The sequence below is a fragment of the Nylanderia fulva genome, unplaced genomic scaffold, assembly GCF_048542155.1.
Source record: "Nylanderia fulva isolate GAGA-0341 unplaced genomic scaffold, ASM4854215v1 Scaffold1216, whole genome shotgun sequence".
Lineage (NCBI taxonomy): Eukaryota > Metazoa > Arthropoda > Insecta > Hymenoptera > Formicidae > Nylanderia > Nylanderia fulva.
In genome coordinates, this window is record NW_028189428.1 from 8,786 (window position 1) to 14,611 (window position 5,826).

General features: G+C 29.6%; 1 pseudogene; it reads left to right on the forward strand.

Annotated features, from left to right (window-relative positions):
* Positions 1 to 3,015: 3,015 nt before the first annotated feature.
* LOC146724644 (protein-lysine N-methyltransferase SMYD4-like) lies at positions 3,016 to 5,256 on the forward strand (annotated as a pseudogene).
* The last annotated feature ends 570 nt before the right edge of the window (positions 5,257 to 5,826 follow it).

Sequence of the window (5,826 nt, forward strand, 5' to 3'; positions counted from 1 at the left end):
GGATGAAAAAAATCCCCTTTGTGTTAGAATTTTTGGAAATCTTTGCTATAAAAAATTAAAATTAAAATCAAATAAATTTTTTAACACTTTTTTTATTAAAAATTATATTCGGTTTCCCCAAAAATATTAATTTTTATAAAACGTAACGTTTTATTTTTCTCATATAAAATTTTCTAGAATAATTAAATTATTATAAAAAAAAAAAAAGTAATTAAACGCTAAAACTTAAAATAATAAATGAAACATTTTATTAAAAAAAAATTCAAAAACTAGTAGGTCGGTTAAATTTTTTTTTTTATTTTTTTATAACATTATAGCTATTAACTCTCATCTGTTTGTCCTGTCTTCTTTTCCCTTCGGGAAATCCCAAAAGATTATATACCTATGTTCCTACTTCAAACCTCGAGAATCTGAACAACCGAAAATCGTGCCAATATACGGGGGTCCCTAACAACAAACCAAAAGTTACAAATGGTTCTTTGGCAATTTGGGAACGATTTTTCCTCCAAAAATGTCGAAAAAGGTCATCATTTTTTACAAATTTTAATCTTTGTCTTATGATTTTAAACTAACCTTTAATTAAAATTTTTTTTATAAACTCACCTAAATTTAAATGAAAATGTATTATTTGACTTTTAAAAAATCCAAAACGTTTAGTTTTTTAAAAAACCTATTTTTTTCAATCGCTTTTAAAACCCAAAATTTTGACTTCTTTTAAAATTTTTGCTAAGAAAAATCGTCTCCAAATTTCCAGAAATCCGCCCTACTTGGTCCCTTTTTCCGCACCTTGTAATTTTTATATAAAATTTATACACGTCAGAACTTGTAGCTTACAGCGATAAGTAAAACAAGGGGGTATTTATTTCATTCGTTTATCTGTTTAAACGCGCCTTTAAATTTTTCCAAAGTTTTTTTCCTGTTTTTATTTTAAAAGGGCCTTCTTTTAAAATCTTGTTTTTAAAAATCCTCTCCGCGAGCAAAATTTTAAACTAATTATTTAAAATTTTTACTTTTTTATTTGTAAACCTCGGGAAATTTCAAAATTTTTTCTATTTGAAAATTTTAAATTTTCTATTGCCAATTAATTTTATCCAGACTTTACTCTTAACTCCCATTTTTCAAATTTTGTTTGCGGTTTTCAGTAAACGATTTTTTTTTCGAGTTCGAAAATTATTATTGTGAAATTTTACTTGTGCATGATTTGGGAAGAATTTCAAATTTTGTTGAATTGTTGATTTTTTTAAAAAAAATTTCGGGTTCGCGAAAAAGCGTGCTTTCCCTTTTTCATTTTCCGTTCGCGGCAGGCTTTTTTTTTTTGATTTTTGCAATGTTTTTGTTTTTTTTTTTTTTTAAAAAAGATATAATAATGTGAAATAATCACGTATTTGACAGGGTGCATATATATAGAAATTGTAATAATAAATATTATATCAAAAATTGTAAAATTTTTTCATTTTTTATAACTGCGATAAAAAAATTTTACTTTGGATAAAAAAAGCGGGAATAAAAAATAAAAAACTTGAAAAAGTAAAATTTTGATAACAAAAAAGGGAACTTTGAAAATAAGGAACTTAAAATTTCACTAATAAATGGGGATTATGTGAGCCGGCGCGGATGTAAGGTGGTTTTCGAAAATTTTAATTAATAGAATTAAATTCCCCAAATTTTAAATCTTACAATTTCCCAAACTAATTTTTTGTCTCGTGTACTTTTTGAAAGTTATATCGAAAAATTAAAATTTTAATATCTCTTACATCTCACATTTCGCATACGCTCACATTACCCATTTTTCTCTTATACTTTATTTCAACCCTTATAGAAATTTATTACTATAAAGCCAATTTTTCACTTTTTCGAGTAATTAATCACTTTTATTTTGAATCTTAAAATTTCTGAATTAAGTATTTTAAAACTCGAAAAAATGTTATTGGCGAGTGATAATTTTTTACAAAAATAAGGGGCCTTTAAATTCTTAAAAGTAAAATTTTTAAAAATTTTCTTTAATAAAATTTTAAATTAAAAAAATTTAAATTAAAAAAATTTTTTAACACTGTGTTATACACATTTAAAAACGGATTATTTTTAATAAAAAAAAAATTTTTGTGAAAAAATAATTTTTTTTTTTAAAATTTTATATATTATATGCTATAGTAAAATATTTCTCTCACTCTCCTCTCTCTCTCTCTCCTCCCCACACAAAAAACCCCACAAAGGGGGCCAAAAATCTCAATTGGGCTCATGATCAAAACCTGGATTCGCACCAGGGGGAAAAGTCTGTTGGAAAGTCAAACGAAATTTTGCCTGGATTTTCACCAGGGGCAAGTCTTTTGGGGGGTCTAAAAATTTTCACGGACTCGAAACCCGGGGCAAAGTCTTTTGGTTTAAGTCTAAAGAAATTTTCACACTCGAACCAGGGGCAAAGGTGGGGCGGGTTTTAAGGGGGGGGAAAAAACTATCGCACAAATGGCGGGTTCCTTTTTTAGGCAGGGCCTTTTTCGACTGTCTATTAACTGTGTCGTCAATCACGGAATCGAACCCACGTCCGTCACATAGCCTTTACCACTCGGGGGGCATCGGCACATGGGGCTACTAGTTCAATGTCACGTTTTGTGCCATAGAGGCGCTTTTTGAATTCCGTTGCAGCTAAATCGAGGGGGAATGACCACCTATCCTTCTCTCGTATACACCAAAATTTTAACAAAGGAAAGCTTTTGGGGAAAACGGTTCGCTAATCCCCCCTTTAAAATTTAAAATTTTTAAACAACCAATTTTTAAACGGTAATAATGACAAATATATACTTTCGATTTTATTTTATTTTATTGAAATTATTCGTGTTTTTTTTTTTAAGTTTTTTTAAACCCCAATTTAGACTTTTTTTTGCAAAATGGTGCAAAAAAAAGAATTTTTAAATGCCAAAGTTTGTTTTTTTGCAAACAACATTGTGAACTCACAGTAGATATAGAAATTAAACTGATCAGGAAAGTGTAAATTTTTTTTCAAAGTTTTGTTGGAATATGATTAGTTCCTGGTACAACTGGTATGCCAAAAAAAACCAAAGAATCTGAGAAATTGCGGGCAAGGCAATAAAGTTTTTATCAGGGGGCTCTAAATAAATGACATGCATTGAGGCCTGAATTATATACAATGAGTGTAGCGTTTGCTCCTTATCCTTCTGAGAAACTTGCTCTTGCCTATGCTAACAGTCGCATATTATTTCTTTAGGTTTACATTCAGAATGTATTCAAGATATTGACAGAGCACGGGTCCTAAATTATCCGCAATCTAAGACAAAGTTTATGTACGTAAAACAGAATGTTTAATGATTTTGGGAAAGTTGTTCTGTGGAAGACATTTTGAAGGAAGCGCAGCATTGGTGGAAAAAATGTCTTTGAATGATACAAATAAAAAAAATTACGATCAAAGCTTGATACTTTACATTGTAAGGTTGCACAAACAGAACACCTGTTAAGATAATTTAATACGGCAGAAGTGAGGAATCAGGAAATGAAACCTCCTCTCCCTACTTTTGCACCTATAATAATGAAGTTCCATGTTGCATCCGATGCAGTAGCTTATAAATACAATGCATGCTATGGCAGACATGTTATCGCTACTTCGTTAATATTCGGCCTGGTGAAGTAATTGCTGTGGAGAACCTTATACATTGTTATTAATAAAACAAACTTGCATACCCACTGTTCCCAAAATTGTTGAAAGTGTGCTGGGCGAATATACCTTGCAACTATTGCACTTATGCTAGTATTGTTCAGAGGAATGCAGATATGCTGAATGGAAAAAATGTCACGATGTGGAGTGGGGCTGTTTTCCCTGCTTTGATCGAACATGACTGTTACAATCTTGATTTTGCTTAGCATAAGGCTGGCTGTGCTTGCTGTAAGAGAAGCTGGCAGTATGAAAGAATTTAAAAACCATGCTGAAAAAGCTGGAAGAATGTGATGGTATGCACAAAATTTTTGTAAAATTTTAAAACAATTGATACGTAAAACAATGTTTTCAATACTATTATTACCATTTTTAATTATCGACTGGTGACTTCTTAGTTCTTTATATATAATACTATTATTGTTTTAGATCCACGGAAAAGGGGTTTTCTCAAGACGGAAAATTACATAGTGATAAATCATTAGTATATACGTCTTGTGACGAATAGCAAAACGACCTGGTCTTGATCTATTCAGGAGATCTTTGGATACTTTCTTTATTTTGTACTTCTTACGACACGTCTGTGATGTTTGGTGCTAAATTAAACCCCAAGATTTAAGCGTTTTGTCGAAAAACGATGACGTTACGTTTTTCGGAAGTCTCATTTTAAGACATCAACAGATAATTCCCAGCAATGTTCACAGTGATGTATTTACTAAGTATTTTAATAATATACAATCGATTCTGTGTGTGCTTTTATCTACTATTTATCTACTTTCTACTATTTTTTTACTTTCATGTCTTTCACAGGTGTGTCTTTACGGTCTTTTATCATTTGCTTGTTTGTTTCAATTTTTTTTATTTTTTTCTTTGTCATTTGTAAATTAAATGTGATGTTTGCAGTTCAGCGAAGAGCAAGGCTTGAATGTGTAGAACGTGGTATAGCCGCAATGCCATTTGGTAGCTTAATTAATCACAGTTGTATCCAAATTATAAGGCACTCAAAATCTAACACATGTTGGTATACGCCATGTATCCCATTCGAAAGGGCGAGCAGGGATTAAATTGCTTGTTAAAATATTGTTTACAATATATGTTGATATTTGTGTCATTATAGCTTTTGATAATTTGGCCAACATTATGCTATCATGCCGAGAGCAATAAGACAACAGAAGCTACTGAAACAGTATTATTTCACTTGTAATTGTATTCCTTGCCAGGAGAATTGCCCCTTTTTTATCACGAATTAAAGTCATTTAAGGTAAATAATAACGAATTTGATTAATAATCAAACTGAACTATAATAATGATATTTCTTGTTGGCTTCTATAGACTTTAGTGAAGAAAGCAGAGGACAAGGTTAAGATAAAAAAAGCGTTGCGTAAAATTTTAAAAATATGTTGATATAGCGACAGAAGGCAACGTTGCAAGATAAACCTTACTTATCGAAGACTTGTTGAAAATGTACAAATATTTTATGATTACGTGCCGATGCCTTGCCACGAAAAGAGTAATGTCGTCGAGACGTTAAAACGAGTATACGTTTGAATGGGAATAGATTTATAATACCACAAATATGGACCCAATCAAAAGTAGATTTATTTATATTTTTGATTGATAAAATAATGTTATTTGTACTGTTTAATATATGATTAATGCGTAAATGCACAGTTTACAGACTTCCTCTAAAGAGAAAGAGAGATTAATATTTTTTTTAAAATGCTGATAGATTTTAAGAGGAAGAAATTAATACTTTTTTTATTTTATAAATGACAGTTTCTTAATGGAAAAGTGTTTTAAAGAGATTTATATTTTATGACTGATAAAATAATGTTATTGTTACTATTTGATACGATAATGCGTAAAAAGCACACTTTACAAAGACTTCCTCTAAAAGAAAGAGAGAGATTAACATTTTTTAAATGTATGATAGGTAGATTTTAAGAAAAAGAGATTAATACTTTTTTTTTTATTTTTTGAAATGACAGTTTCTTTAATGAAAATTGTTTTAAAGAGATTTCTTATTAACATTTATAGAGAGATATATATAACAATTAAATATAAGTATATTTAATACTATTATACATACACTATGTTATATTTATCAAATCTAAGATTTTAACAAATGCATATTTTTAAAATTATGAGTGACACTGTATTAA